The sequence below is a fragment of the Macadamia integrifolia genome, chromosome 8 (assembly GCF_013358625.1).
Source record: "Macadamia integrifolia cultivar HAES 741 chromosome 8, SCU_Mint_v3, whole genome shotgun sequence".
Classification (NCBI taxonomy): Eukaryota; Viridiplantae; Streptophyta; class Magnoliopsida; order Proteales; family Proteaceae; genus Macadamia; species Macadamia integrifolia.
This window is the reverse complement of record NC_056564.1, coordinates 20,075,883-20,089,077: the sequence shown is the minus strand read 5'-3', so window position 1 is coordinate 20,089,077 and position 13,195 is coordinate 20,075,883.

The window sequence follows — 13,195 nt, the reverse complement described above, 5'->3', positions numbered from 1 at the left end:
AAAAAAAAAAAAAAAAAATCAAGAATATAGACAGATATTTGAAAATCCAAATTTAATTTACATTCCTATTCATTTAAGGATATTTGCTCTCAGTCAAAGAGATCCACATTTGATTCGTATTCGACTCATTTATTTATTTATTTAAGTAGAATTTGTTTAATCGTTCTATTGACATGTAACCATGCACCCATTTTTTTTATTCTTTTATTTTTTTATTTTTTTTATTTATTTTTTTTTTTTAATAAGATGCACTCATTTTCTTGTATTTTATGGTGCTGGGAGCAATAATTATTGTAAGGTCTGATTGGTTCCACCCTTTGCTGAGCCGTCCATCAAAAGCAAAATTGATTAAAAAAATAAAAGTGGGTCCATTCGGGTTGTCGTGTCATCTCATCCAAGAGAGGATTTAACCTTAAAACAGTCTCGTGTGTCTCTATTAGAGAGCTTATAAAAAAAAGTGTCTCTATCAGAGAGAGAGAGAGAGAGAGAGAGAGAGAGAACCTTTCAGGGTCAACCACTGCACCACCTGCCAACAAATAATGGCAATGGGTGGGCCCGTGCCGACAAGCGTGGGGTTGTCTTGTCAAATCACTCCTCACTTAGTTGGCTTCCTCTTAACAGACCGGTTTTCCCTTTCCACACCCTATTCTTCTATTTTTACAAAACTACCCCTCTCTCTCTCTCTCTCCTTGTTTGGATGATTAATTAAGTTTATATTTCTGGGTTAGTGGCGTAAGTAAGAGATTTAGGTTTAGTAACCTTGGTGGGAGACAAAAATCTCTCAAAACCAGGAGATTCAAGAGAAATGATATGGTGTTTGACTATAAACTCAAATGGACCATGTGGAAGTCTACATCACACTTGTATGTCACCATCCATTGTCGTTGGATGTGCATCTTTTCTTGGTAAATTATAAAACCCTTTCGGCGTGTAGCGGGGACATGGACATATAGGGCCCCACCATTTTATCCATTTCAGTCTCGATCAGGCAATGGTCACCTTTCGGGTACCCATCATGTGGCTTTGTGGCTTCAAGTATAATTATTTTATCACAGATAAAATGGGGATCATGGGCACCGTCCGTTCTTGAATGATGACTTTTGGGAAAATGATAGCTGTTGGGGAAGGTCTCTTCTAGATAGATATATCTCCTAATTTGTGCTCCAATACAGATTGAGTTATTTCTTTTATTAGGAGGAGCCAATGATCTCAAGATCAGGAAAAAAAAAAGAATGGAGTTATGAAAGTTATCCTTTTTTTCTTTTTCCCAAGAACAAACAGTGTAAACATTGTTATGAAGAGAAAATGGCAAAATGTTTTATGGGGTGAGACTTTTTTGTCTGGGAACACGGCTCCTATGTTAGGGGAGTGCATCCAAAAACATCATGGGAGGAATTTGAACCTTCCACTGAGGGTAGGGTGGTCATTCGTCCCATCTTGAGTCAGGTCTTAGATACAACACTTAGTCTTTTTTCCGTTGTTATATACATGATTGTGCCTTCAACATTTGAATATGAGAGAGAGAGAGAGAGAGAGAGAGAGAGAGAGAATTTGTAATTATATTTTTGGGAAAATTACATGATTACCCATTTTTAGGTTTTCTTTTACAAAATTACTCACAAAAAGTTTTGGTAAAAAAAAATACTCAAAATTAGGTTTCCCTTTATAAAATTACCCATTTTAAGTTTAAGTTAACAAAAATACCCAAAATTGAGTTTGGGTTTACAAAACTACCCACTCAAAGTTTTAGTAATAAAAAAATACATGATTATATGTGAAAGATGAAGAATCACTATATTGGGTAGTTTTGTAAACCTAAACCTGATTTTTGGTATTTTTGTTAACTGAAACTTTGGGTGGGTAGTTTTGTAAACCCAAACCTAATTTTGGATATTTTTGTTGACCAAAACTTTTTGTGGGTAATTTTATAAAGGGAAACCCAAAAGTGAGTAATCATGTAATTTTTCCTATATTTTTTCCCTTTAACCCTCATCCAACAACCGCAAAGGCATGACCCTATACATTTACCACATGGCAATTTAGTTAGCAATCTATTTACCCTTGGCTGTTCTCTTAGGACTCCGTCTTAGGTAGCCTATGGGTCCTCCTAAAAAAAAACCCTTTAAATATAGGGCAAGGGATCACTACACGATCATGGCGAGCGACTCACATATGAGGCATTTTGGGTGCAAAATCACGAGTTTGAAGGTATTTTAAACATTGGTAATTAGGGGGAGTAATTATTAATGGCCATGCAAAGAAAATTCCTTTTGTACCACCTCAAGCAAACTTTTATCCCTAAATCTAAATAAATTGTAGGTTGCCATCAGGAAAGTAAATTTAATAAATAGTAGGTTTGCCCTTACCCAAGGCCCATGTGTGTATCTCATCTGCAGCCCATTTAGTAAGCCCAACTAGCACTAGTACTTACCCAGCCCATTTCACTTGACAAACATTGAGAAGAATATTTTGCTCAGAATCCAAAGTTCCCTTTGGTAGTTACTACCAATGGAAGAAAACAGTGAGGAGACAGAAAGTTCAGATTTTAAAAATATTACGAAACAATCATACCCAAAAAAAATGACTGCTACACGGGTTGCAACCAAGTAGCTGTAACTTCCTGACAGCCAAAGAAATAGAATATTCACTTTCCTCTCGGGTTCACGTATTTTTCAAAATGCCCTTTTAGATCTCATTTCTTTGGCTGCCACATGGGTTAGCTGCAATCCGGGCAGCAACTAAATTTCATCTAGAGAATTTTACATGTAATCATATGTGCATGCCTGGGTACCACATTACCTCCTATCTACTCTATGGAATGCCAAAATGTTTTAGTTAAACTTTCAGTCAAATGCAGTATCACCATGTCTAAGATACAATCTAGCTAAAAGCTGTCCAAAGTCATGTTCTCCATCAGACCTAGATCAACTAGTTTCTAACTGAAACTAAAATTTGTTTCACCGTAGAAAAATTGGTTCAATTTCCAACCGAAACAATAAAAGCAATCTCTACTTCATTGGATGAGACAAAAGCCAACTGAAACTAAAAAAGAAAGATCACAAAGAGAAATTAAAGTACCTGGTGAGGAGTCGACGGTAGGAGACAGATCTTGAAGGACGTAGACAGCGTTGTTGTGTGCCCGTGTACAAAGAACCCACCATGAGAAGAATAGTCATGAACATTAGCTTCAATGTCTTCGAATCTAAAGCCACCGAGATCCCATGACCACCCATTGTTTCCCCTCCTCTTCTCTTCTTCTTTCATCAAATCCTTCTCTCTCATCTACTGCTTTCTGCAGGAAGTAGAGCTGTTGCAGCACCGCCGTCTGCAGAGATTCCAACTGTGAAACAGAGAGAGCCTCATCTCTTTACAGTTACGGCCCGTTTGATAACGTTTCAAGAAACTCATTGACACAGAAACGGCAGAAACGAAACAAAAAACGTTTGATAAAACTGTTTCGTTTCACTTATTTTTAGAAATTGAAATTGAAATTTCTACCTATTTATGGTTCAAGAACTTGTTTCGCCATTTCTGGAAACAACTCGTGGCCATTCTTTCGCTGATTACTATCGACTTCCAGAAACATGACTTATCGAACACCTTCAATTCCATTTCTGTTTTTATAAACAGAAATTTATGTTTCTGCCGTTTCTTGAAATGTTATCAAACGGGCCCTTAGTGTGACGGTGTAGGTTTATTGGGCCGGGCCAACCCGATGGACAATTTAAGACCCAAATGGTCACTTTAGAGGGTAATTGGAGTTCTTTATGGACTATAATCTATGGGTGAAAGTTTGACCCCTTGACAACCCGAACCCGCCTTTGCTCGCCTTGAGCGAATAGGGCTTGGGCCAAGCTTTTTTACCCTGAGGGCGGTTTAGGGTTGAAAAACCCCAACCCTAGCTCAAGGTTGGGTCGGGCTTGGGTTGAGGCTTTAGCCCAGCCCAAGCCGACCCAATTCAGTCCTAAACTTTTATATTAGATTTAGAGCTCCTATTGGTATTTCATTTTTCTATTTTTTTTAATGTATAAGATATGAATAATAAAAACAGGTCAATCAAGGTTAATCCAACCATTGCAGAAGCCAAGGTCAACACAACCCAGCCCGGCCCTAACAAAATCAGTTAGGCCCGGGTTGGGTTCGTATGCACCCAACAGGGGTTAGGCCTGAACATGAACCCACCTAGCAGGATTGGGTTGGGCCTAGGTTGAATTTTGAGGATGTACGATTAGGTTGAGGTTTTAAAAAACGCAGCCCAACCCAACCTTATTTCACCCCTACTATAATCCTTTCCTTAATAATGTGACAGCAGATTAACATCATATGAGGGCTTTTGCTTGGTTGCGTTTGGATTTTGGACCTTTTGGGCTAAATTTGGGCCTGGTAGGGCCTAAGCTGAGCCGACCAGAAGTTTAGTTGCTGAAGAATGGATTGACTGTTCCCAGTTTGAGAACTTAGTTATTAACTCAATTTTTTTGTACTCCTCAGCAAATGAGCTCACCTTCATGCAAGTTTCAATCAAACATGGTTCTCAGTAACAACTTTTTTATTTTTAAGGCTATGTTTGGTTGCAAGGGAAATTCAAATGAAAGGGAAGGGAAATTTTCAAGCTTTAAAGAGAAACTTTTATAATCATTACCCTATATGATTGTATAAACTACTTAAATTTTATTCTTATCTAAATTGTCACCCTTAGGAGTGCTTGAGCTTTGAACATGTGAAGAGTACAAATAAAATTCTCATTCTCAAGGTATAAACGATAGACTAGATAAATGTATATGTTATGAAGGCATTGTGGGAATAATATGGCATTAATAGTCATACAATACGCAGTGAGGTCACTTCAATAATGCGACATTAAGGGGTAATGTGGGCTTAGAAAGCCAAAGAAGAAATTGAGGTGAACGTTTGTTTGTTTGTTATGGTAGAAAAAGAAAACATCGCATTTGAGTATATCCATGCATCTATGTACACCTTTTGGTAATCCTTAATTTTTTATTTTTTTTCAATACTTTATTTATGTACCTAAGTCTTAGCATGTGAGTATGAGACCATAGAATCTATCTATTCACAAAATTATAACCCTGTACAAATCATCGAGAGAAATGTGCGTGGTTGTTAGTGAATATATATTCTCATATGTTAACATGGATGATTTGTATTCACAGGTTAAGATATACAATTTTTTTTTTAATCTTCTATCCTACTGAGAGCCGTTGACCAATAATCACTTACTCTTATAGACAAAACACCTCACTCATATGAATATGAAGGTTCAATCCCAAGACCTCCTCCCCTGTGCGCGCCAACTCTTCAAGCCAAAAATATCACCACTAGGCTAAGCTAATGTTCATCAGGTTAAGATATACTTAACAAATTGTTATTGATGGAATTCAGGATGGGCATTTGACAGGTTGAGAAGGGTAGAGGTGTGGGCCGTACCATCATGATCTCTAGGAATCCAAGCCCAGACCAACCTTGACTTTGAGATTGCTAAGGCCGGCTGAGCCCAACCCAATCATATTTTTCTAGTGCCGCAGCAAGCCTCTTGTTTTCTCAAGTTGGATGGGCTCGGGCGGGTTACGTAATTCACCATTGGTATGAATACCATCATCCAACACAAACCTCAAAACAAGAATAATTTCATTATTTCCTTACAATGATAAATAAACACTATCAGCATTGGCTTGTATAAATTCTGTAGTAATAATTTAGCATCATTATGTTTACCCAAAAAAAAAAAAAATAGTATCATTATAAATATATAAGGCAGAAAACCTAACCTGATCCTAGGTAAACGTCAACATCCGTGGCCAATGGGAAGGCACCCGCGAGCATCTTCAGAGTGGGGCAACGCGATCCTTTTGCAGTTAGTGTGTAAGGAGTATATACACGTGGTCAGGTAACATTCTTTCTTCCATATATATAAAATATGTACGTACCAAATTGATGCCAGTTTTATTTGAGCAATATAGATATGCTGACCAAGTTGTAGGGTCATTATGGACCCGCGAGACTAGTGAAGCCGAAGACCTGGATACACATTGTTAGCAGGAAAAAAAAACTACACTACAAAGTTGCATGCTTGAAACTCTACGGACCACTTTTAAGAAATGTGAAAATAAAATAGAAATTCTAAACCCACAAGTGTATAGGGTCCAAGTTGAGTTCGCTAGCCCGAGGTCTTAGATGCCATCCCTAACCTAATCCATCCTGTCTTTGGGCCGGGTTGGAATGGGTTGGTCCCAAATTCAACATGAACTCAGACAATGCACTATTTCATTTTTTTTTTTTTTTTTTTTTTTTCCAGTAATGCATATCTAAAAATTTTTTAGTAGGACTGAACGCTCCTAAAGCCACACTAAAGGAAAATCCCTTGATAGCAGCTTTTCAATTGATGGAAGAGAGAGCCATGCAACAATTGGGGTGGGGTGGGGTGGGGTGGGTGTTCGACCGTTTGTAAATAGCAGTGATGTGTTAGGACCCTAAGTAGAGGGAATCATACAACTTTCTCCTTCTTAGCATGTAAAAGTTGGGAAAAAGCTAAGGTTACATTATGCCTTCTCACATGTATTATTATATCAATTTTTTAATAAAAAAATAATAATTAAAAAAATAAATGTGAGAGTGTGTAGAGTACCCTGCTTGCTCACAAAACCTTCTCCCATTAAAGTTATATCAAATTTACCACAAAAAAAAAATATATATATATATATACTATATTAAATTGAGTGTTCTGTAGATATATTGCTATATTAGTTATATATGCCATAGAAGTAATATATGCCATTTGTTAAAAATAAATAAATAAAGTAATATATGTTATTGAAAAGTTGTCGTTTCTTCTCACACAGGGTGTTTAGTGTTCTTCACTGTTTCGGTGAAAGTTGAATGGTTCTCATTCAACCCCTGTAAGACCTGGTCCATGCAGGTGTGGAATCACTATGGGTCCACGGGACTAGTCAAGCTGAAGGCTTGGATACCCATTGTTAGCCAAAAAAACTAATATCTATTTAATTTGTGCTAAGATTAGGCTAAGCTAGACCAAGCCTGGGGTGAGATTTCTCGACCTTAACTTGGTCAAAGGGGAGCTTAGAAAAAATTTCAAGCAAGTACTAGTCATGTTGTTGTTTCTTTTTTTTTTTTTTTTTTTGGGGCGGGGGGGGGGGGGTGGGGTGTGGGAAACATATACCCAAACACATGATCAGGTAGTTTTCTTTTTTCCAAATTTTATTTTTTATTTTTAATTTATAATACTAGTACTACTAGTAATAAATTTTCTTGATTGAGTTTCTAGGGTTTAGGCTACTTCTTGTCAAATAATCTATCAATTCCCACTAATTTATCCAAAATGTATTTAATTTATGGCAAAAGGTTCTTTAAGCTAGTGAGGTAGGATACATTAGCATTTCTATGCCCATCTCTCTTCTTCTCACATGAAATGACATCGCTGCCCTCCTATGATTGATACAATTTTATCACAACTCTATTGATGTGCGCTCCCCTATACTGCTTGCTCATAGAATCCTCTCCTTTAATTTATTTGAAATATTTTTCTTCATCCATCATCAATGCCCACATATGCATTTGTTCGATATCTTAAGAAAAAAAAGCAACAAATGTGCTATTGCTACTGAGGTAGAATATGTTAACATCTCTATGGCTATCTCTCTCCTTCTCACATGAAAAGATCTTATTGTCCTCCTATAATTGAAACGATTTTATCGCAACCTATTGATACGCTCCCCTATACTGCTTGCTCAAAGAATCAATCTCCCTTAATTTATTTCAAATATTTTTCTTCCTCCAACACCAAATGTGCTAATGGTGAGAATAGTCTCCAATTTTCTTATTTAACAGTAATGGTATTGTAGGTAGGAGAAAATCACATTGGCTTTTGTGGGGAGACAAAGACAATGGACATAGCCCTCATGAGTCATGACTTTGTTCTTTCAGTGAGAAGTGCAAGACAAGAAAGTGGGCCATAATTTTGTCCCAATCAAGACATAAAGTGGAAAGCAGTTAAAGCAATCATTTTCCTCAACACCAAAGCTGCACCTCAGGTCTTCAGTACACAATAGAAATAAAATGGTTTTTAGGTCAGCTTCCACAGTTACCACATCTCATCAGTCTTAAAATTTCATGTTAAGGACTGGAAGCTCTGGGATGGATCCACAAAATGGAAAGTGTTGTGTTATACATGTGTTATATAGGGAAGGGATTCCATCTTTTCTTGCTCTATAAATTGACTTTGTTGATGACTACCTTTTTTTTCTTCTTGTGATAACAACCCCATGAACCTATGATTTTCTTGACACTTGTCCTCACTTACATACCAGGTGCTCTATGCACATTGTAATTGTAACTGTGGTATTTCTAGAAACTCCTTCCATGTGTTTCTTATCATGTCTCTGATAATAATTTAAATTTTGTGTTTATGTTTGGAAGGTAAGGAAAAAAAAGAAAAATCATAATAAGATAAAAGTCATGATGACACCAATAATGAGGGTTTTTTTTTTTTTATTTTTTTTTTTTTATTTTTTTTTTATTTTTATCTTTGATCAAATTCTATTGAGCGCCCATAGTCCATCGTGATGGGTTGGCGTCTCAACTCAAGAAAAAGTAACTAGGGATGAAGATTATAATGAACAGTTGAAAATACAAATGAAAAAAAAATATATATATATATATATATATATTATTAACTTTATGACTAGCATGGCTAATTTAAGAGGTAGTATTGTTTACCCTTGTGTTGGTGACATTGTAATGGTTGAGGAGCATTGTATAGTTGCATGATAAATGAGTGTCTGGATAGCTTTAGAGTCAACCTTGCTTGGGCGTCTCGGTGGCCTAATGCCTCTCTTTTTTATTATGGTATCTTTTGTTTCAGATCATTGTCTTCTCTTTATTTATTTATTTATTTATTTATTTATTTATTATTATTATTATTATTATTATTTTTATTTTTATTAATTTCCATGTGACTTAGTTGAAGCATCCTAAACTTTTATCGAAGTGGAATTTTATTTAAAGTAATAACCTTTGTAGAAAACTAGTATAATGTTTTTCTTTAATTCATAAATGGGATAACAGACTTTCTGCTGGGGGGCAATCCCGGGCAGCCTTGACCTGACTTTAGGCCATTGATACTACTACTAGAGATAGTCCTAAATATAGGGAGTACTCCATGGAAAATATTTTGAGTATTTTGCTCAATAATAGCGAGAATCGAAACTTAAGAACCCCCTACATGAACCATTCTTAAGATTTAGGTATCGGCATAACAAAGTTTGCACTGATTTTTTGTATTTTGGTGCACTGATTGATGGTAATGATGACCATAGAGATTAATCATTAGAGAGACTAGTGCAGCAATCCATCGTCACGGTCTCTACTTAAATCGTAGATGCACACATGGGAAATCGAACCTAGAACTATGCGTCTATCTGCACAATCCTCAATTCACCCTAACCATCTAGACAACCCACAGATGGATGTCCTAGTATGGACTGATATAGTCAATCCATATCAATATCAGTATTGGTGGTTACTGATACTGATATCAATACCATGAACTGTAACAATTTTCTATGTATTAGCTAGAATTAGCCATTGTGTAGGGTTGGATTAGTAGTTGAGAATTTATTAGCAAATTAGATTGGATGAAGAACTATTTGAGACTGATTACCACCTTAAAGTGTAAAGACTAGTGGGCATATATACAATTGAGTCATATTATATAAGAGTCCACTTGTATTATATTTTAGGATTAGCACTTACTCTCTATCTATGTAATGGAAGCAACACCCTTAATTGTAACTAATTGACAATTTGCATAAAGAGGAGAACATACAAGATTGACAAGTTGTAAAAGTTTTGAAGAAGAAGATTGAACAAGTGAAAAAAACTAAAGATTATGAAATTTCTTACAATACGATATACATCCGAGTATGTCTTAATTAGATTCAATATTGTATTGTGTGTTCATTGATCCTTAAAATTATTTTACCATGAACTACCGTGGGAACTAACTTGCCTACGTAAAATGATATTTTCTCTTCTTTTTTTTTCCCCCGTAATGGGAGAGGGGGGGGGGGGGGTTGTATCCGTGTAGGTACCATAGTATTAGATTTAATATCTTTTGTGGAATTGAAGTTACTTGATAAATTCCACCAAAAAAAAAAGCAGTTACTTGATAATTTATTATGAGTAAACCAATGGTTTTATTTTAGGGCACGAAAGCTGCAAAGAAAAGAGAATTCCAACATGTACATGACACCAACCGCTCTGCACTTTTGAAGACCAGCACTAGAGGATCTCTGTTTCAAAGCCGTGGTTACTTACTCAGATCCAAAACCACCTTTCTTGCCAGGAAGGGTTTTTCAAAAAAAATGGAAAAAGAAAAAAACCAATTGAATCTTTGATTGCGAGTCCAATTCGAATCAAATAAACCAATCAACTTCCAAAATCCCCTTCTCCCCAACAAGTGAAACATGCCTGCTGTGAAATTCTCGATGAGTCGTTGTTTCTTGTCCCTTAGGGCATTGCGCATCACATTGCCTTTGTATGAGAGCATTTAGGATTTTTAGTTTTCATTTCGATCAATTTTCCCTTTGTTTTGATTGGAGGTAGGGATTCAGAGGAAGTAGAGATTCAGAGAAAGGAAGAAAACGAAAGAGAGAGAGAGAGAGAGAGAGAGAGAGAGAGAGATTAGAGGGTATATTAGGTACTTCACACCAGTTGCAAGGGCATTTTGGTATTTAAAAAAATATATATTACTTAACATCAGCATATAAGAACAAACCAATGGTTTTCTCATTTTACCATTCTTATTCAAATTCGAAAAAAAAAAAAAAAACCTCTTTTGTTTAAACATAACCTTATTGATTTTTTTTTTTTTTTTTTTCTAATTGTATATTTGAACTTCTATTGATTCTAGAATCAGAAAAACAAGACCCATGCCATAGAGTCTAGGGGGAGGGGGAATTTTAGGCTGCCCAGATGCCTTAGATACTTATTGGGAAGATTGGTTTGATTTCTTTTGACACTAAGAACGACGATGGTGGTTGGTGTCTGATATATGGAATAATGGATACAATCCAGTCAAGACTCTGGTTGTCCGCTTGTGCTTGCCACAATGAACTATCTTGAACCATATGCCAACTCTTAGTTGAGACTTGAGATGTTTTCACTGCTTATATTCTTATGTCGTTTCCATATTTTAATCTCTTAATCCTTTTATTATTTAAAAAAAAATAAAAAATAAAAAATAAAAACTTTACTTCATGAAAATATAATAGATAAAAAAACAAAATTAGGTCCCCACTCCTCACATCCTCATCACTTCATGAAAATAAAATTGATATAAAATAAAGTGAAGGGTCATATATGGTATATCATAATTGAACAAAGGGAGAGGGTTTTTGCTAGTGGGGTCATGAAGATTGTGGACACCACACTAATAGGTGTTCCAAAAAAACATATCATCTATGTGGATTCATATTTTCAAAACAGGTAAGAGAAAGTAAAAGATTATGTGAGACAGAGGGAAGTGTCATGGCAATCTTTTTTCCTTAAGTAAAATAAAACCATTAAGTCTATCATGACCTCGCCTAATGCCCCTTGAATCATTACCATTTGGGAGATTAAGGCAATAAAATATGGGAGATTATAATGCAAGTGCATGAACTATCAGGGGCATTTGTTCACAGCCCACTCCATGTGTCTAGGCATGGAGAACGCAAACGGATATGTTCTTTTTTCCTTTTTCAAAATATGACTTATTTTGAAATTCTTTTATTCAATAAATTTAGAGATTTTGCTATAAAATGTAAATTCTATTGATTTTTAGTTATCTTAATGACTAAAAAAAAGCCAATCATTGATTAGAAACAAATATCAGACATGAACACATTGATCTACAACCACCATTGCTTGTTTGCGGAGCATAGGATTCCTCTCCATAGAATCTAGGGATCAGAGAGTAATCAAAAGGCTAGGGTGACATAGGGATATGTGATCGGGTCCTCCCAACCCTAGGACCACTCTATAATCTCTGAGTTCTATAGAAAGGAGCCGAATCCATTCGCGGAAGGACTTAAGCTTCTTTCTAACATGCTCATGGCATAATCAAAATAATGCACTAATGAATTATGGGTGAATCAAAAAAAGAATGTAGACTGATTGGAATCAAAATCAGACTCAACCAACGATTTCAATTCAAACTAGGTGATTCTATGCTTTAAGTTCATGATATCAGTTACTGCAAACACCAATCTATATCGACCCGTATCAGTTGGGATAGAATGGTTTGCATTATTTTTTTTTATATCAATTTCTTAGATATTTTTACATTTTACCTTTGATGATAAAGATAGATCAGAATCAATATTGGCCTCTACTAATACTAACACAAATCGGCAAACTTCGATACCAATTCCTCAAACCATGGATGATTCATCCGATACAATTCCGATTAATTATAATCCCATGCTCCAATCCACTGTAATTTTCCAATGTTGTTAGCCCACAGTTACTGTCATAGTTCAAAATTCAAATCAAATCCTAATTCTTAGTTCGTACTTCGTACTTCGTACCACTGGAGGGTGCCCGACCCGGGACCAATTTGATTCGCTTTCATTGCCATTGGCCCATCGCAATCCTCTATCACTTTACAGCCAGATGGCCAGAGAGAGTGAAGAAGGTGACACGAAACCTAAGGTGTCACTGTCAGTCTGTCACGGGGTGGAAAAAGTCCAGGCATGCATATCCATCAAATACCTAATGAAGCGACAAAGGAAGAAAGTTTCCAAGAAAGCTGAAAGGAAAGACACAACCCATAGGAAACGGATCACTGCATCACAGCTCAGCTGCTCTGGAGAAAATATCTAAACTCCAGCCAGATTCCACATACCAGCAACGGCAGAAAACCTTGAAATAAATTTCCATTCCCTCACTCTCCACTTTCCATAGGAAATAAAATCCACAAGGACCACAACGTACTACATGGATTTTCTATCCAAGAAAAAAAAAAAGTTACATGGATTTAGGTATCGGGATCATGGTTTAAGACCATGCCATGTGTGGGTGTCAATTCTATGCCCGTATCGATAGATCTGATCGAGCCTACACCAGTCTATTTAATAAACGTATCAAGTTTAAACCTGACATGTTTATTAATCGGGCTTTCACG